The sequence below is a fragment of the Scyliorhinus torazame genome, chromosome 28 (genome assembly GCF_047496885.1).
Source record: "Scyliorhinus torazame isolate Kashiwa2021f chromosome 28, sScyTor2.1, whole genome shotgun sequence".
NCBI classification, from domain to species: Eukaryota; Metazoa; Chordata; class Chondrichthyes; order Carcharhiniformes; family Scyliorhinidae; genus Scyliorhinus; species Scyliorhinus torazame.
The window spans coordinates 30,202,357-30,223,079 of record NC_092734.1 but is presented as its reverse complement, the minus strand read 5'-3'; the positions used below and the strand labels follow the sequence as shown (position 1 = coordinate 30,223,079).

The 20,723-nt window shown below is 52.7% G+C and overlaps 1 protein-coding gene and 1 long non-coding RNA gene across 3 annotated transcripts in view; one reads left to right on the top strand and one right to left on the bottom strand.

Moving 5' to 3' along the window:
- The window catches only part of LOC140403467 (uncharacterized), a 31,794-nt gene extending 27,081 nt beyond the window's left edge, over window positions 1–4,713 (bottom strand). The window contains exon 1 of the long non-coding RNA XR_011938330.1: window positions 4,649–4,713. This is a non-coding gene — a long non-coding RNA (uncharacterized lncRNA). The remainder of the gene's footprint in view (window positions 1–4,648) is intronic.
- Window positions 1–20,723, top strand: part of LOC140403639 (paladin-like) — a 238,406-nt gene that overhangs the window by 29,908 nt on the left and 187,775 nt on the right. The gene's annotated exons all lie outside the window — the stretch shown is intronic.

Below are 20,723 nucleotides of genomic sequence, written 5' to 3'. Positions count from 1 at the left end.
GAATTGAACCATGCTATTGGCCTGCCTTGGTCTGCTTTCAAAGCCAGTGATTTAGCCCAGTGTGCTAAACCAGCCCCTATGTCTGTGCCCGGGTTCAATTCCGATCTGTCTGGAGTTGGTTTGTACGTTCTCTCCGCGTTTGCGTGGGTTTCCTCCGGGTGCTCCGGTTTCCTCCCACGGTCCAAAGATGTGCAGGTTAGGTGGATTGGCCATGCTAAATTGCCCCTTAGAGTCCAGGGATGTGCAAGCTAGGTTACGGGGAGTGGACCTGGGTAGACTACTCTTTCAGAAGGTCAGCGCAGACTTGATGGGCCGAATGGCCTCCTTCTGCATTGTTGGGACTCTATGGGCGGGATTCTCCGATCCCACGCCGGGTCGGAGAATCACCGGGGGCCGGCGTGAATCCCGCCACCCCGCCGCCGGCTGCTGAATTCTCCGGCGCCGGTTTTTTGGCAGGGGCGGGAATCACACTACGCCGGTCGAGGGCTGTTGGCAGTGCCACCCCCCCCGGCGATTCTCCGCTCCGCGATGGGCTGAGCGGCCGCCCGTTTTCGGCCAGTCCCGCCGGTGTGGATTAGACCAGGTCCGTACCGGCGGGCCCTGGCTCTGCGGGCGGCCTGCGGAGTCATCGGGGGGGGGGGGGGGGGGCGCAGGGGGCTCCGGCCCCAGGGGGGCCCCCATGGTGGCCTGGCCCGCAGTCGGGGCCCACCGAGCTGCGGGCGGGCCTGTGCCGTGGAGGCACTCCTTCCCTCCCCGCCGGCCGCTGTAAAGCTCCACCATGGCCGGCGCGGAGAAGAAACCCCCTGCGCCTGCGCAGGGATCACGCCAGAGGTTCTGTGCATGCGCCAGAACACCCTGGCGCACCCGCGCATGCGCCAACTCACGCCGGCGGAAGCCTGTCGGCGCTGGTTGGCGCCGCACCAACCACTCCGGCGCCGGCTCAGCCCCCGAAGGTGCGGAGGATTCACGCCGCTCCTTGCCGCCGGTATGGCTCGCCCCACCGGATACCAGAGAATCCCGGCCTATAATTCTATGAATCCGATAGCACTTGACACATCGTCAAACAGCCCAAGGTACTTTGCAGGGGCATTATACAAATCAATATGACATCATACAGTGGTGTGGGGGTGATGTCACCGGACTGGTAATTCAGAGGCCCAGACAAATGCTCTAGGGACACGGGTTCGAATCCCACCAGGGATACAAAAATTATATCTGGATTACAGGGGATAAGTTACAAGGAGAGATTACTCCAATTAGACCTGTTTTCACTCGTATTTTGAAGGTTAAGGATGGTCAGACAGAAGTTTCTGACCAAATTGGGGGCGGTGCCGCTTTCGTGATGCTCTGCCCCCTCCAAAGCAAAGTGCGCCGCGCGCCATACCGACGGCCTCAGGACATTGCCTGAGGTCCACCCCCCAAAGCTCCGTCCCTGACCGGCCCGAGTTCCCGACGGCGTGCGGTCTCACCCGTCGGTGACTCGGCGTGGCGACTGCGGACTCAGCCCAGCACCCCAACAGTCGGGCGGAGGGCCGATCTGTGGGCAGGGGCGACATTGTCAGGGGTTAGGGCGCTGTTGGAGGGGTGGTCCGGGGTATCGCGAGCCGGCCAAAGGGGGGGGGGGAACTATCTTGCAGGCCGGGTCTCCGCGAGCGGCTGGCGCCATGTTGCACTTGCGCGGCCACGGACCCAGCAATTCTCCGGGCCGTATCGGCAGATGTAGCCGGGTGCTTTACGCTGCTCAACTGCTAGCCCCCAGCCAAACGGAGGGTTAGTGGCCGTTTTACGCCAAATTCTGGCGTGGGGGACATAGCCTCAAAATCGGAGAATCCAGCCCAGGGTAGATAAAGATCAACTAATTCTAAGACGAGGGGGTCTAGATTAGGGTTAGACCATTGGGGAGCGATGTTAGGAAGAAGTTCTTCCCTCAAAGACTGCTCGAGGTTTGCAGCTCTCTCCCAAAAGCAACAGTTGAAGCTGGAACAATTGTTAATTTTGAATCCGAGATGGATGGATTTTTGTTAAGAAAACATATTAAGGGATTATGGGGTGGCACGGGGGCGCAGTGGTTAGCACCGCTGCCTCACGGCGCCGAGGGCCCAGGTTCGATCCCAGCCCCGGGTCACCGTCCGTGTGGAGTTTGCACATTCTCCCCGTGTCTGTGTGGGTCTCACCCCCACAACCCAAAGATGTGCAGGATTGGCCCTGCTAAATTGCCCCTTAATTGGGAAAAGAAAAGAACTGGGTGCTCTAAATTTATTAAAATAAAGGTATTAAGCGATATGGGCCAAAGGCAGGCATATGGAGTTGGGTCACAGATAAGCCACGATCTCATTGAATGACAGGAAGAGGCTCGAGGGGCTGAATGGCCGGCTCCTGTTCCTCGGGGAAGTTGGTGAAATTTAAATTCAGTTAATGAATCTGGAATCGGAAGCTATTCTTAGCACCCATGCACCTATCGATTGTTGTTTAAACAGTTATCTGGCCCACTAATGGCCTTTTTAATCTGCCGTCCTTTCCTGGTCTGGCCTACACGTGACTCCTGACCTGCAGCAATGGGGTTGACTCTTTACAGCCCTCTGAAATGGCCGAGCGAGACACTCAGTTCAAGGGCAATGAGGGGTGGGGAAGACATGATGGGCCTTGCCAGTGATGCCCACATCCCATCAAATAACGTGAGATAAGTGAGGGGTTATTCAGGCAGATGGTCAAAATTCGAAGAGGTAGGTTTTAAGGAGTGTCGTAAAGGAGGTCAGAGAGAGAGAGAGCGGGCAGTGGCGAGGTTTAGGGAGTCCAGTGTGTACGGAGACCATTCTGTCGATCATTAGCCAATAATTGAACACTGTTCCTGCTTGACGTTTGGACAATTGATAAGGGGCGCGATCCTCCGACCCCCCCACCGGGTCGGAGAATCGCAGGGGGCTGGCGTGACTTCCGCCCCTGCCGTGTCCCGAATTCTCCGCCACCACAGATTCGGCGGGGGCGGGAATCGCGCCGCGCCGGTCGGCGGGAATCGTGCCGGTCGGCGGGCCCACCCCCGGCGATTCTCCGGCCCGCGATGGGCAGAAGGCCCGTCGCTGTCAACCCTCGCCAGCCGGCGTGGATTAGACCTCCTTTTGAACGGCGGGACAAGGCGGCGCGGGCAGGCTCCGGGATTCTGGGGGGGGGGGCGATCTGGCCCCGGGGGCTGCCCTCACGGTGGCCAGGCCCGCAATCGGGACCCTCCAATCCACGGGCGTGCCTGCGCCGTGGGCTCTTTTTCTTCCGCCTTCACCATGGTCTTCACTATGGCGGAGGCGGAAGAGAACCCCTCCCCTGCGCATGCGCGGGGATGCCGTGAGCGGCCGCTGACGCTCCCGCGCATGCGTCGCCCGGTGAAGTCCTTTAGGCTCCGGTTGGCGTGGCACCAAAGGCCTTTCCCGCCAGCCGGCGGAGCGGAAACCACTGCGGCGCGGGCCTAGCCCCTCAAGGTGAGGGCTTGGCCCCTAAAGGTGCGGTGAATTCCGCACCTTTGGGGCGGCCCGACTCCGGAGTGATTGCGCCGTTTTTGGCGCCGGGTAGCGGACATCGCGCCAGTTTGCAGAGACTCCCGCCCAAGATCCTGACACCATTTTATTCTAATCTGCTTTACTGACCCTTTTCTTTGGGGGGGGGCGGGGGAAAGAAAATTCCGAATTCAGTCGCAGGTTTTAAAATTCAGATTTCTGTGACACAGGGCTGTGCAAATACAGGTTGGCCGTAAATTGGTGTAGGCGACAGAAAACAGATTTATTCCGTGCCTTTTGTGTTTGGAAACAATTATTAGCTTTCCCGATAGCCGAGCTAATTAAACGTCGAGAGGCTGAGCCATTCACAGCAGGTGGAGGGTTAGATCCCTCCTGAGAACGCTGGACTCTTCCAACTCCGGCCCTTGCGTTTTCCCCCTCTTCCTTCACCCCAACACTGGCAGCTGTGCCTTCAGTTCGGGCGCGATCTTCCCGATCGGCAGCAAAGTCCCCGAGCGAGCGGGTTTACCCGCGTGTTTCCCGGCACCCACCACCACCAAGGGCAATTAGGGACGGTCAATAAACGGCGGCCTAGCCAGCGACGCCCACATCCCGTGAAAGAATGAAGAACGCGCAACCAAGCGGAAATGCCTTCAGGAGGAAGGGGTTGAAAGCTGATCGATGAAGGGGGAAATGAAAACCTCAAATGCATCATTCCATTTTTGGTGCCACATTATAAATTTAAAAAGTGTGCTTGATGGCCGTGTGGTGATGTGCATCACTGTACATACACAAGGGGTTAATGTAAATACACTACAACTAAGTATCCACTAGATGGAGTACCAGAGATGTCATGACACACAGACATACAGCCAATGGGTCATTACAACAGGACACAACCAATGGGTAATCAGGACACCCAGAGGTGACACTACCACAAAGGGGCATTACACAACCCATATCTAAGGACAGGGCACACATGCTCTGTCTCTTTCCACAGGCGACACTTAGAGAGAAGGACAGGGGCAGATCAGCAGCATCACACCCACCACGTGGCTTAGAGCAGACTGGTTAGTTAGACTGAGTTACTACAGCAAGATTAGCAGGAGAGTCCAACTCATAGAGAACTGTGCTAATGGTTCAATAAATCACATTGAACTTACTTCAAAGTCTGGAGTATCTTTTGGTCAAAGCTGCATCGAGTTGCAGCCTGTGTTATCCCAGAGTACAGAAGACAACAGGCCGCAAATGCAAGGCCTCCGCATAAGTCTGTATTTGGCATCTAATAAAATTTACAAAAGTGTTTGTTCACCCTGCTTGATACAACAATGATACATTTAATCAGTTCAGCAGTGTAGAATCATATAGTGCAGAAGGAGGTGTTTCAGCCCCTCTTCCCTAGGATGGCTCTTGGAAAGAGCAAACCAATTCGTCCCAGTGCCCCTGTTCCTTCCCCCTTGCTGAACAAATAATCCCTTTTTGAGCATTTATCCACTTGCCTGTCAAACGTTATTTTTCAATCTGTTTCCACCTCCATTTCAGGCAGTAGGAGTTAAAAACAAAACACTTTAGCTTCTCTCCTCTGGCCTGTTTGCAAATCACCCGGTTACTGATCTTCCTGCCAAATGGAGATGGTTCCCCCCCCCCCCATTCACCCGATCGCCATTTTGAAGATCTCTATTATGAAGTCTCCCCTGAACTGTCTGTGCTCTTAACGTGAACCTTCCCTCGTCTCTCCCTCAAACTGGGCACGGCTCTGATAAATCTCCTCCGCACCCTCTCCGGGGCCTCCACGGTCGTGACTTTCCTCCCACCTTCCTTCCTGCCAGCAGGCACCCAATGGCGACCACAAGCATTAATCTCGCTGGCGTCATTTTTCCTTCCTCTGTCACTTGTGACGCGGGTGAGGCCAATAAATTCAGCGCCAAGTCCGACTCTCCTGTCCCGAGGTATTCCAGCATTACACGTTCCCTCGTACGTGAATCGTAAAAGGTTCGCACGCAGCGGTGGCGAGTAATTCGGAAGGCAAATGGGATGGAAATGGAAGTAAAGGGGTCTGTCTCCAACCGTCCAGGGCGTTAGTGAGACAGCACCTCCAGTAGGGGGACTGCCCAGGGTTTGGGCCTCCTAGCGTAACAGAGAAGGTTCACCAGGTTGATTCCTGGGGTGTAGGGGTTGTCTAATGACGAAAGGTTAAGCTGCTTGACCCTGTCTCTGGGTTTCTACTGGGTGCTCTGGGTTCCTCCCACAGTCCAATGTTTCGGTGGATTGGTCATGTTAAATTTCCCCTTGAGGTGGGGTTGCAGGAATAGGGTGGGGAATTGACCCTAGGTGGAGTAGTCTTTAGACGGGTCAGTGCACAGTCAATGGCCTCCTCTGCACTGTAGGGATTCTATGATTCTATGAAGAAAAGGGATGTTGATTGGTTGAAAAGTCCCACAAACGACAATGAGTTAAATGACCAAGTAATTATGTTTTTAGGTATTGGCTGAAGGAAAAGTGACAAAGATTTCCCCTGAGGGCAATTAGGGATGGGGAATAAATACCGGCCTTGCTCACATCCCATGAACAAATTAAATTTTTAAACATCTGAAAGTTTAAAAAAAAAGTTAGATTACCCAATTCATTTTTTCCAATTAAGGGCCAATTTGACGTGGCCAATCCTCCTACCCTGCACATCTTTGGGTTGTGGGGGGGCGAAACCCACACGGGGAGAATGTGCAAACTCCACACGGACAGTGACCCAGAGCCGGGATCGAACCTGGGACCTCGGCGCCGTGAGGCAGCAGGGCTAACCCACTGCGCCACCGTGCTGCCCAACATCGGAAAGTTGACACCTTGTACAATATAGCACTCTCTCAGTCCTGTACTGGGTGTCAGCCTCCATTTTGTCTCTGGTGGGACTTGTAACCACCACCTCGCAGTTTAAAAGTGGGATTGTGAATGGTGGTGTATCGATCCAAGTTCATTCTTCTTTCTACCTGCATCCCTAATCTGGAGTGAGAGTCCAGAGTAATTAAAGAAAACAACCGCAATTGCCGAAACTCTCAGAGGCGTCAAAAAATCTCAGGTAGCTCGCAACAGGTCATTCAGCATCTGTGGTGGGAAAGGGTTAATGCTTAGCGTGTAGCCTTTTCGTCAGAACTATGAGCAGACAAAAGCGGATAATTAAATTGGAAAGGGGAGAAGAGAGCAGGTTGGAATCCAAGATCCTGGAATTCTGACAGAGAACAGCCCCGACGGAAAGGGAGGAGGAGAGTGGGAGATATGCCCAGGGTGGTGGGATTCATGTGGAAATGGTCGGGCAGATGTGGGGCTTGGTGAGAGGGGAGGGAGGGAGTGGGAGTGAAGGCCAAACAGATGGCTGAGTGTCCCCAAGGGCCTTGACCACCATAGCTGTGGAGAAAATAAAACACTTTAGATGCATTGATGTGGGATGTCGAGTCATGAGGGCAGCTACCATTGAAATACTTTCCAGGCATGGTCACTGTGGTAATACAGAAGGCATGGCAGCCAATCAGCGCACAGCAAGCTCTAGTAAATAGCAATGAGATAAATTATTGGATAATCTGCTTTACAGTGATAGGGATGGTTGTAGGGGCTGGATGATGTTGCAGAGATAGGGAGCGTTCTGGGGCTGGACAAGTTACAGAGATGGGAGGGTTGTAGGGGCTGAAGGAGGTTGCAACACTATGGAGGCTTATAATGGCTGGAGGAGGGTACAGAGATAAGATAAGGTTGTAGGGGATTGAGGAGTTTATAGAGATAGGGAGTGTTGCACGAGCTGGACAGGTTACAGAGATAGGGAGGGTTGCAGGGGCTGGAGGAGGATCCAGAGATGGGGAGAGATATCGGGGGTTGGATTATCGGATGTTGGATGTTGGGCGGCACGGTAGCACAGCGGTTAGCACCGTTGCTTCACAGCTCCAGGGTCCCAGGTACGATTCCTGCTTGGGCCACTGTCTGTGCGGAGTTTGCACGTTCTCCCCGTGTCTGCGTGGGTTTCCTCCGGGTGCTCCGGTTTCCTCCCACAAATCCCGAAAGATATGTTGGTTAGGTGAATTGCATATTCTGAATTCTCCCTCTGTGTACCCGAACAGAGGCTGGAATGTGGCGACGAGGGGATTTTCACAGTAACTTCATTGCAGTGTTAATGTAAACCTACTTGTGATGCTAGTAAAGATTATTGATTATTATTATGAGGAATAAATATCAGCAAGAACATTGTGGGATTGGGGTCATGGTGGGTGGAAAGTATTTACTCTTCAAAATATTGGCAACTGTGAGGACAGATGGGGCCATGGTTTCATCCAAAGGACAGCAGTTGAACCGCGTGGCATCATTCGGTATTGCACTGGGGGTGTCAGCCTTGGTTGCGTGCTCAAATCTCTAGCGTGAGACCTGAATCCATAATCTTCCGAATTAGAGATGAGATTGCTACCGCTGAGCCAACTTATTGTTGCGATATAACTTAAGGCGAAGTTAAGAAATCATGGTAAAGCCCCTCACTCAGAGGCAGGTCCGTGTGATCTGGTGGCTATGGAGAAAGAAACTCAAACAGCAACCTATGGCAAACAAGTCTCACAACATTCTTACACCTTAAGGGTAGCACGGTGGTGCAGTGGTTAGCACTGCTGCCTCACGGCGCCGAGGTCCCGGGTTCAATCCCGGCTCTGGGTCACTGTCCGTGTGGAGTTTGCACATTCTCCCCGTGTTTGCGTGGGTTTCGCCCCCCCCACAACCCAAAAGATGTGCAGGGTAGGTGGATTGGCCACGCTAAATTACCCCTTTAATTGGAAAAATGAATTGGGTACTCTGAATTTATAAAGAAAGAAAAACAAAACATTCTTACACCTTGACACAGTAACTCGCCGATAAAAGACAAAGAGAGAGGAGTTAGCTACTGCGGTGCAAAGAGAAACTAAACGTCTGCTCTGCAAACAGGATGCTTGAGAGGGTTTGTGTTCTGTTAGAAGGGAAGGGGAAAGAGCTGATAGGACTTTTGGAGATTTAAGGAGCAAAGGTGGGCCTTGTTGACAAAAGTCAGTCCTGGAAGACCCAAGCTGAGTGTAATGACTTTTTGAAGGACGCTGGAAGTTTCAGTCTAGTGCAGCAGGTGGAGATGAACCTGTTGGAGAACGGAGAGTAACCTTGGACATGTTCTTGGGACATCAGCCGAAAGTGCGATGCTGAGGGATAGGGAGTTGTAGGATGTATCACCATTAATGTTAATGTGGCAGCATTTTGGTAGTTTGGAGTATCAGTGGCCTGTTAAGTAAGGTTTTTAACATTTGTTATTCATCTATGGGATGTGGGCACAGCTGGTTAGGCCCGGCATTTATTGCCCATCCCTAGTTGCCCTTCAGAAGGTGGTGGTGAATTGCCTTCTTGAACCCGCTGCAGTCCCTGAGGTGGAGGTACGCCCACAGTGCCTGATGCATGTTGATATTAGTTGTCTGATGAAGTCAAAAAGTCTAGGGGAGGCACGGTGGCGCAGAGGTTAGCACTGCTGCCTCACGGCGCCAAGGACCCAGGTTTGATCCCAGTCCTGGGTCACTGTCCTTGGGGAGTTTGCACATTCTCCCCGTGTCTATGTGGGTCTCACCCCCACACACCAAACATCTGCAGGGTAGGTGTATTGGCCACACGAAATTGCCCCTTAATTGGAAAAAAGAATTGGGTGCTCTAAATTTTTTTTAAAAGTCAAAAAGTCTTGAAACATGAACTCTTTTTTTGTTACTTGTGTCATTTCTCTCGACCACTGGGTCTGTTCCGACAGTGTTAAACACCAGGCCATTACAATCAGGTGTCATTTTATTGCATTGCATTTAGCCAATGTTTTAAAGATTAATTCTCCGATTGCTGGCGTGTCTGTTGTTGACTCCGAGGATCACACTGTTGCGTAACAATAGGATGCTATCAGCAAACTGTGTCACGGAGTGTCCAGGAAGTAGGTTTTGACTCTCACAGGATGTGTGTACTGCATTATAAAACCTTTCATTTAGGTGGATTATATTCAGATTCTCGGGCGGGATTTTCCGACCCCCCCGCCGGGTCAGAGAATCGTCGGGGGGCGGCATGAATCCCACCCCGCCGCTCCGATGGCGGCTGCCGAATTCTCCGGCGCCGGTTTTCGGGCTGGGGCGGGGATTGCGCCGCGACGGTCGGGGGCCGTTGGCAGTGGCCTCCCCCGGCAATTCTCCGGGCCCTGGTGGGCCGAGCAGACGCCCGTTTTCGGCCAGTCCCGCCGGCGTGGATTGGACATGGTCCATCCCGGCGGGACCTGGCTTGGAGGGTGGCTAGTGGAGTCCTCGGGGGGGGGGGGGATCTGGTCCTGGGGGAGGGGGGCCCCCCCACGGTGGCCTGGTCCGCGATTTGGGCCCACCGATCTGCGGGCCGGGCCTGTGCCATGGGGGCACTCTTTCCCTCCGCGCCAGCCTCTGTAAGGCTCCGCCATGGCCGGCACGGAGAAGAAACCCCCTGCGCATGCGCCAGAACATGCCACCGGTTGGCGTGACGCCAACCCCGCCGGCGCCAGCCTAGCCCCCAGAAGTGCGGTGGATTCCGCAACTTCTGGGTGGCCCGATGCTGGAGTGGTTCGCTCCGCTCTTGGCGCTGGCATCGGGCCGTCCCGCCAATTGCGGAGGAATCCCGGCCCTCAAGTTTGGAGGAGGCACAGGTGACAAGTACATGTATGAAAATCTGTCTATTGAATAATATGAACTGCTGATAGTTCTACTATAGTCTGTGCATTGCTGAACTGCTTCACAGCAGTATCTTTTCCACCAACATTCACTCCCTCCACCACCGACGCACAGTGGCAGCCGTGTGTACCATCTACAGGATGCTCTGCCACAACTCACCAAGGCTCCTCAGACAGCACCTTCCAAATCCACAACCTCTACCATCTAGAAGAACCAGGGCAGCAGAGGCTTAAGAACACCACCACCTGGAGGTTCCCCTCCAAGTCACTCACCATCCCGACTTGGAAATATATCGGCCGTTCCTTCACTGTCGCTGGGTCACAATCCTGGAAATCCCTCCCCAACTGCACAGCGGGTGTACCTACACCACATGGACTGCAGCGGTTCAAGAAGGCAGCTCACCACCACCACCTTCTCAAGGGCAATTAGGGATGGGCTACAAATGCTGATCTAGCCAAGAACACCTACACCCCTCAAATGATCAACATGATTCGTTTTACCATTCGGAGCATTGTTCAGCTTTTGTGAATCGTTTTTTGTTGAGAGAGCATGCAGTAACTTTCTTGTGGTTCATGGTGTCAAACATTGGCCTGCAGGCCGTCCGCTGCATTTATATAGCGCCTTTCAGGGACTCAGGACATCCCAAAGCACCAGTCAAGTGAGGTTGCGACTGCAATGAATAGCACCTTTTAAGTTAGAACATAAGAACGAGGCGCAGGAGTGGGCCATTCAGCCCCTCGAGCCCGCTGCACCATTCAATACTATCATGGCTGATCTCCTCTCGGCCTCAACTCCTGTCCTCCATAACCCTTCAACCCATTACTAATTCAAAATCTGTCGAACTCCTCCTTAAATTTACCCACTGTCCCAGCATCCACCGCACTCTGGGGTAGCGAATTCCACAGAGTCACAATCCTTTGGGAGAAGTAATTTTTCCTCATTTCTGTTTTAAATCTGCTACCCCTTATCCGAAAACGATGCCCGCGTGTCCTAGGTTTCCCCACAAGAGGAAGCATCCACTCTACATCTACATTGTCAATACCTTTTATCATCTTATATACTTTAATTAGATCTCCTCTCATTCTTCTACACTCGAGAGATCTAAGGCGATCTTTCAGGCAAATCTGCATATGAGAGCGAGACAGCTAGTCTCACTTTAATGTGTAGACTCCTGAGGTACCGGGATCTATCCCCTTCGGAGACCTCGGACGAGCGCCGAACAGTATTGGTCTCCATAAACGGGGACCAGATGGAACGGCATCCGTGGGGGGTCTCCCAGGTACATGCCCTTTGGGCAGGGTGGTACCCTGGCACTACCAGCTGGCAGGGGCATGTAGGCCAGACCGGGTAAGGATGGCAGATTTTATCCAATGCAGGACATCTTTATTGAATTCAAATTCCACCACCTACCCTGGCGGGATTCGAACCCGGGTCTGTAGAGCATTACCCTGGGTCTCTGGATTATTAGTCCAGTGACAACAACACGATGCCACTGCCCACGTCACTGTCATGATATACATCAGCATATCATGGTGCAATCACACACACACTGACACACTAACGGACATACAGTGGGACCAACCAGCAGACATAACATGGCAGCCAATCGCCAGTGAGAGCACACGCACTATAAAGACAGGGGACAGGAGAGTTCCCGCTCATTCTAGCAGCAGCCAGCTCAGAGCACAGAGCTCACAGCCTGCATCACAGACACTCACCATGTACTGAGTGCCTCACCTACATGGTGATAGGACAGGGTCCACAGATAAGCTGGTATTGCACGTACCCAGGGTTACAGTATGTTATTACAGTTGAGTTGTTAATAAAATAGAGTTACACCATCTCCAGCCGTGTTGACCTGTTTGTAGACTGGAACACCCAACACGACAATCACCTTTGTAGAGAAGAGAGAGAATTAAAAAGTAGACTGGAGGGTAAAGAAAGGAAAAACTAACCAAAGAATGAAGCTTTGGAAAGGTTGACTGGACTAAAGGAAGGAGGTAGGAGAGGATATGGTGGAATTTAGGATGAGGGAACCCGCATGATCTCCTATTTTTGTGAACGGAGGTCTCTTCTGTTTTAGAGGATTATGCATTCACGTGAATCACAAACGCTAGTTTGACAAGGATACCATGGCGACCAGCTGTAAACGTTTGGCCATCGCTGGCACAGCGTGGGACTGACTGACTGATCGGCCTGGGTCCAATTCCCTGGTGGCTGCTGAGTTGGCCCAGGGGAGATTTGTGGTCCTCGGTGCCCTGGGCAAGGGATGGGCAGCGGCACTTAGAAAAACCAGGCAGAATTTCCACTCCTAATCCTCACCCATCACTGCCATGTGGGCGTAGTGAGTGCGAACAGCTTGAGGTTGAATTGTGACACCCTGGCGCGGAATAGCCTGCTGACCAACGTCTATGATCTTGGTTCACACAAACGTAGGCATTGTAAAATGTCCCAAGGTGCCTTACAGGAATGTAATCAAACACAAATTGACACCTGGCCAAAGGTGGCATCTGGACACTTGAGTAATAATCAAAGAAATAGATTTTAAGGAGGGTAAGTGGTTTAGGAGGTGAATTCAAGGCCTTGGGGCCTAGACGGCAGAAGGCCCAGGAACCAGTGGTGGCCGAACAATGCAATGGTCAAAAAAGACGCCAGAATTGGGAGAATGCCGAGGTTTTGGAGGATTGTTGGGCTGGAGGAGGCTGCTAAGGGATCAGAATCTGAGGATGGAAGCGAGATATGACAGGGCCGGGGGCTATATAGGTATGTGAGCATGGGGGTAGGGGGTGGTGGTGGTGGTGGTGGTGGTGGTGGGGGGGGGGGGGGGGGGGGGGAGAGATAGGGCCAGCGGTGTTTTTGATGAGCTGGTGTTAACGGAGGCTGGAATCATAGAAGCGCTACACAGTGCAGAAGGAGGCCATTCGGCTCATCGAGTCTGCATCGAACCTTTGAAAGACCACCCAACCTAGGCCCACTCCCCGGCCTGTCCCCGTAACCCCACCTAACGGGCGCGATTCTCTGAAATGGAGACAGAGTGTTTGTACCATTGTGAACGCCGCTGAGGTTCACGACGTCGCGAAACGGCCCCTATCCCGACTGATTCAGGGCCCGAAAATGGGTTAGGAGCGGCGCCGCGTCATTTACGCGCGCCAGGCGCGGCGCCGCATACATGACGCGGCCGGCGCTGCATAACTGGCGTCACCCGCGCATGCGCGGGTTGGCCGGCGCCAACCCGCGCATGCATGGTTGCCATCCTCCCCGAGGCCGCCCCGCAAGGAGGTGTCCGACGGATCTTGCGGGGCTGCGGAAGAAAGGAGGTCCTCCTTCAGAGAGGCCGGCCCGACGATCGGTGGGCACCGATCACGGGCCAGACCACATTTGAGGGCCCCCCGGTGCATGATCCCCCCTCCCTCCCCCCGCAGGCCACCCCCCCCCCAGCGTTCCCGCGCTGTTCCCGCTGGCAGCGGCCAGGTGTGGACGGCGCAGGGGGGAACCCGCTGTTTCGGGCAGGCCGCTCGGCCCACCTGGCACTGAGAATCGCGGGGGTACCGGTGAATCGCCATTTTGGCTGTCTCGGACGATTCACTGGACCGCGCCGCGCAAAACGCGATTGTGCCGATCTGGCCGCTTCCGTGAATCGCGGGAGGGCGCCGGACCAGCGTCACGGGAAAATGACCCAGGCGATTCTCTGAAACAGCGCGGGAGCAGAGAATCGCGCCCAACCTTTTTGGACACGAAGGGCAATTTATCACGGCCAGTCCACCTAACCTGCACATCTTTGGACTGTGGGAGGAAACCGGAGCACCCGGAGGAAACCCACGGAGACACGGGGAGAACATGCAAACTCCACACAGACAGTGACTCAAGGCCGGAATGGAACCCGGATCCCCGATGCTGTGAGGCAGCAGTGCTAACCACTGTGCCACCAAATTCTAATATCAATTTGTTTCCTTTGGCCCGTTGTTTCTAATGGGGTGGATGTCTGTATATGATACTTGAAACGAATATTGATGAACTGTGAGAATGGGGGAACTATCTGGGTGTGAACTGAATGGTGAGCATCAGATTGACAGCATTTGGCGTGTTTAAGTGTGGAACCGAAAGAAAGAATTCAAATGAACGTGGTGTGAAGTGCTAAAAGCTACTTCACCCCTAGGTGGGATCGAACCACCAACCCTTGGGTTAACAGACTAACGTGCTAACCGATCGCGCCACAGAGACTACTGCGGAAGATGGGGGACACGCCAGGAAAGCATTGAAAAAGCTCATCCAGGAGGTGCTGAAAGCACGGATGATGGCTCCCATGGAAGATGAACTGAGGCAGGCGATGTTAGAGTGGTGGAAAAAGGCAGCCGGGGGGGGGGGGGGGGGGGGGCAGCACGGTGGCGCAGTGGTTAGCACTGCTGCCTCACGGCACCGAGGTCCCAGGTTCGATCCCGGCTTTGGGTCACTGTCCGTGTGGAGTTTGCACATTCTCCCCGTGTCTGCGTGGGTCTCGCCCCCACAACCCAAAGATGGGCAGGTGGATTGGCCACGCTAAATTGCCCCTTAATTCTAAAAATGAATTGGGTGCTCTAAATTTATAAAGAAAAAAACAGCCGGTGCGATAAAGAGTGTGCTCTTGCATCAGAAACCAGAGGTACTGTTGTCACGGAGAATCCCTGTACCAACGTCAGCCAATCACAGAATCACACACAGCGCAGAAGAGACCATTCAGCCCATCGAGTCTGCACCGACACATGAAAAACACCTGACCTGCCTACCTTATCCCATTTGCCAGCACTTGGTCCATAGCCTTGAACATTATGACGTGCCAAGTGCTCATCCAGATACTTTATAAAGGGTGTGAGGCAACCCGCCTCTCCCACCCTCCCAGGCAGCGCATTCCAGACCGTCAACACCTTCTGGGTAAAAGTAATTTTTCCTCCAAATGCCCCCTAAACCTCCTGCCCCTCACCTTGAACTTGTGTCCCCCTCGTAACCGACCCTTCAACTAAGGGGAACAGCTGGAAGGAAAATATATAAATCGGAGCCTGCTGGATTAACTGAACGCTAAACATTAACCCTTGGACCTGCCTTCACCGACATGAGGAAATAGGATTAATTGCAACATTTCACCTCAAACCATTTCCTTTCCAGAGACATCCTGCCATCTAGGTGACGCTATCTTGGCTTTTGATGCTGTTGGCTTAATGTTACAGCTGTGGCCACATGTGGTATTGTTTTGAGCAACCCACAAGTGCTCTCACGATGACTATCGGATTTTGCTTTGAAGATAATTTCTCGTGAAGTGCCAATGACCGACAATTACACAGACCCGTTTGCCAAAATAATCAGGAGTGAGTCGGGGGGGTGCCAATGCAGACACAATGGGCCAAGTGGCCTCCTTACTGCACTGTAGCAAATCTGTGGTTCTGTGTGCACATACATTGAGGATTGCAAACATGTGTTGGGGGTTGGGGTGGGGGGTGATGGGTCTATGTATGGCTGTATCCCCAATTCCGCAACCCAAATGACATTGACTGGTTTAGCTCAGTTGGTTGGATGGCTAGTTCGTGACACGGAGTGATGCCTACAGCATGGATTCAATTCCTGTACCAGCTGAGGTTATTCATGTAGGCCCCCTGTCTTTTCAACCTTGCCCCTCACCTGAGGTGTGGTGATCCTCAGATTAGTGTTCACGTCGAGGGATAGAGAATACAAGAGCAGGACTGTTTTCTGAGGCTGTACAAGGCTCTGGTCAGACCCCATTTGGAGTATAGTGAGCAGTCTTGGGCCCCGTATCTAAGGAAGGATGTGCTGGCCTTGGAAAGGGTCCAGAGGAGGTTCACAAGAATGATCCCTGGAATGAGGTGCTTGTCGTATGAGGAACGGTTGAGGACTTTGGGCCTGTTTGCATTGGAGTTTATAAGGATGAGGGGGGATCTTATTGAAACTTACAGGATACTGCGAGGCCTGGATAGAGTGGACGTGGAGAGGATGTTTGCACTTGTAGGAAAAACTGGAACCAGAGGACACAGCCTCAGACTAAAGAGACGATCCTTTAAAACAGAGATGAGGAAGAATTTCTCCAGAGGGTGATGAACCTGTGGAACTCTTTGCCTCAGAAGACTGTGGAGGCCAAATCACTGAGTGTCTTTAAGACAGAGATAGATAGGTTCTTGATTAATAAGGGGTTTAGGGGTTATGGGGAGAAGGCAGGAGAATGGGGATGAGAAAAATATCAGCCGTGATTGAATGGTGGAGCAGACTCGATGGGCCGAGTGGCCTAATTCTGCTCCGATGTCTTATGGTCTTATGGTTAAGTCGCCACCAGCCAGCTCTCCCCCTCAAAGGGGAAAACAGCCTATGGTCATCTGGGACCACCTTAGTGTTGACAATTGCAATTTAAGAGGCCCCAAGTATATCTGGGATGATTGGTATGTAGTACAGAGTCAGGGTTGAGGGTGAGGGAATTGAGGGACAGTCATTGTGATGTGTTCAGTGAATGTTGGATGGGCCTCAGTGGTTTGGAGATGAGTTACCCTGATCCCCATTTTATAAAAAGGGGGGGGGGGCAAGCAGTTCCCTGGCCCCTCGTGGGCCCGTGATCCTTTCTTCACAGCCTGGCTCAATAATGGTATCAATCAGCCACAAAGGTGAAGGTCACCTCACTCCAAAGTCGCTGGCTCCTCTTTTTTTGGGCACTTTATTCATTCTTCCTGCCTGCCCAGAAGAACATTCACAGACCGGCCCTCATCCCGGCTTCACAGGCCCAGGACCCTGAGTAGAAAACAGGGGGGAGGAAGTACCTAGGCCGGACATCACGTATCCTCATCCTGACGTCCGTAGCTGAGGCTGAGGGCACAGACCGAGGCCCTTCTGGTCTGTTTGGCTTTATGCGCTCTGTGGCATGGGGGGATATTCGTGCTGTGCAGTGTAGCAACAGGGTGACTCATGTTTAGCTGCCTCATACCTGTGTATAATTCAGCACAGGTTTCACAGTCAGCACTTATTCTAATGATGACTCTCGCTGGGAGGCGTGAAAACAACTCGTGGAAACCCTCCTCAAACACCGAGGATGTGGAAGCATTGAAAAGGGTGCAGAGGAGATTTACCAGAATGTTGCCTGGTATGGAGGGAAGATCTTATGAGGGAAGGCTGAGGGACTTGAGGCTGTTTTCGTTAGAGAGAAGGAGGTTAAGAAGTGACTTAATTGAGGCATACAAGATGATCAGAGGATTACATAGGGTCTTTTTCCTCGGATGGTGATGTCTAGCACGAGGGGACATAGCTTTAAATTGAGGGGAGATAGATATAGGACAGATGTTAGAGGTAGGTTCTTTACTCAGAGAGTAGTAAGGGCGTGGAATGCCCTGCCTGCAACAGTAGTGGACTCGCCAACACTAAGGGCATTTAAATGGTCATTGGATAGACATATGGACGATAAGGGAATAATGTAGATGGGCTTTAGAGTGGTTTCACAGGTCGGCGCAACATCGAGGGCCGAAGGGCCTGTACTGCGCTGTAATGTTCTATGTTCTATGAGTGTGAAAAATAATTTTAAAATAAACATTCAAAATCTTTACCCATTGTGTTCAAGGTTGTTTATGCACCAGTGTCAGTCATGGTTCAGTTGGTCGCACATCCTGAGTCATATAGCTGTGGGTTCAAATCCCGACCTCCCCCCACGCAGAAAAAGACCTCTCTGATTGCACAATTGAGGCCAACAGGCTAGTGCAGTGCTGAAACAGTGCTGCCGTGGTGATGGGGCTGTCTTTCGAATGAAACATTGGCATCCGTGTTTTCAGCTGCTGAGGCCCGTCCTACAACTCTCCGTCCGCCTCTCTCTCTATTTCTCTCTTTCTCTTTCTTTCTCTCTCGTTTTTGGTCACCGAACCTAATAGGCATCTCAATGTCAATGTCCTGTGAAATTCCTCAGGACGTTAAAGAGCCTTTAGCGGAGGCGTCACGGTGGCGCAGTGGTTGGCGCTGCTGCCTCAAGGCGCTGAGGACCCAGGTTCGATCCCGGCCCCGGGACACTGTCTGTGCGAAGTTTGCACATTCTCCCCGTGTCTGCGTGGGTCTCACCCTCACAGCCCGAAGACGTGCAGGGCAGGTGTATTGGCCACGCTAAATTGCCCCTAGATTGGAAAGACTTAATTTATAAAATAAAAAGAGCCTTCAGTGTCATCAATGAAAACAAGCTATTGTTGGCATGGCAACTGTCCGTCATTGGATGGCACAAGTGTAATTGTGTCCAAGTAGCCTTTATTCATTCATTCATTCATTCATTCACGTAGGCAGAAGGCAGGTTCTTCATTTATTGCTGATGCTTCATCCTGAACCATTTTACGGACAGTTTTTTGTGACTATGGGCTTCCTGTTTCCTTCTGCGCTGAGGGAAGGGCCGCTACACCAAGTCTATCTCAGCCCGAACAGGAATTGAACCTCTGCTGTCGTCGTTATTCTAAGCCACATGCTCGCCACCGAGCCAATTAAAACCATAGAATCCATAGGATCCCTACTGTGCAGGAGGCCATTCAGCCCATCGAGTCTGCACCGACCCTCTGAAAGAGCACCCTACCTCGGTCCAACCCCTGAAATCCCACTGAGAAGCAATTTTGTCATGGTTAATCCACCTAACCTGCACATCTTTCGGCTGTGGGGGGGGGGGGGGGGGATCCGGAGCACCCGGAGGAAACCCACGCACACACGGGGAGAACGTGCAGACTCCGCACAGACAGTTACCCAAGGCCGGAATGGAACCCGGATCCCCAACGCAGTGAGGCAGCAGTGCTAACCACTGTGCCACTGTGTCGCCCTAATTGATCCCTGAGTGAGGGGGGTTGGGGGGGGGGGGGGGGGGGGTGGGGGTTGCTTAAAAGGATCGGATCAGTTTGAGGCAGTTATGATCCTGATCCTGATAGAGGTCCTGAAGTGCGAAGGTGGGAGAAGCAACTGAAGGAACTCAAACCGATTTTGAAGAGGATGTTTATTAGACAAAGGGGCTGTGACAAACCACAGCTGTGCTCAGTGTTCTGCAGTTGCTGGCTTCCTGTCGAAGATATGGCCGGAGCTGAGAGGCTTGGGTTGCGAGAAATGCTGAGAGGAGTTGGAGCCGTCAGGCAGGGCTGTTAAGGAAAAGGGGGCAGGCCTTGCCCGAGCCTTAGCCCCAGTCAGAGGATGAGGGTGTCCTGTTTCAAGCGGGGGGGGGGGGGGGAGTTTTGGAAGTGGTGAGCCCGGCCATCCCTTCCAACCCGCAGCAGACTCAGTCCCATCGGAGAGCTGGGCTTAATGGCCGACTGCTGGGACGAAGGGTGAGGGACGAAGCACTGTCATGGATGCTGGCCTCCCACGCCATTCACAGTCAAAGCCATAGGCCCAGCACACGTTCGTACCCTCTTACTGAATAACTAACGGATTAAATAACATCACCGTGTGTTTAATGTGCAAATTGGCCGGAAAACTCAGGGAAAGCAGAGGCCTGACTTCTGTCCAGAACTTGTTTGACTCACACAAGGGCCGCTCACACCTGGCCTCCCACTTATTCCCGGGATTTTCTCCAGATAGAACTCACAAGGTTTCCCACTACAATTGCTGCAGAAGATTATGACTCTTAATTCATGACGCAAGTCGCCCTTTAATGACGTGACAATTGTTTACGCTCCGCCAATTAATCTGCTGACACCTGAGGGCAAAATGGGCATGCCACATTTTCAGCCCTTCGACCTGTGCCCTGGCATCCATTAGAAACCAGGTTAAAGTCCAACAGGTGTGTTTTGGAATCACTAGCTTTCCGAGTGTACATCCTTCATCCCCTGATGCAGGAGCTACGCTCCGAAAGCTAGTGATTCCAAATAAACCTGTTGAACTTTAACCGGGTGTTGTAAGACTTCTTACCGTGCCCACCCCAGTCCAACGCCGGCATTTCCACATCATCCATTAGAAAGGAAGGGATAAAAATTGAGATGAGATCAATTTTCCTCACAGCTTATTCCCCCAACCCTCCCCCCTCCTGGGGCCCGGCTGGTGGCACTCTTATCCCTGAGTCACAAGGCTCTCTTTTTTATAAAGTTCTTTTATGGGATGTGGGCATTGCAGGCTCGGCCCCAGAGTGTGTCGCCCAACCCTAATTGCCCTTGAACTGAATTGTTTGCTCAGCCATTTCAGAGGGCAGTGAATAGTCAACCACATTGCTGTGGGTCTGGAGTCACATGTAGGCCAGACCGGGTAAGGACGGCAGATTTCTGTCCCTGAAGGGGCATTACTGAACCAGCCGACAATCGATGATAGTTGTCATGGTCACCATTGCTGACACTAGCTTTTATATTGCAGATTTTATTCATTGAAGTTAAACTCCACCAGCTGCTGTGGTGGGTTTTGATCCCACGTTCCAACAGCGACAGATTGGGCCTCGGGGTTACTCGCCTAGCGATGTTGTCACCGTGCCACCGTCTCCCTCAGGTTCCATTTCAGGGCTTGAGCGCAGAATTCGAAGCTGGCATTCCGTTGCCTGACTGAAAATGTGCTGCACTGCCAGCGGGATTTTCTG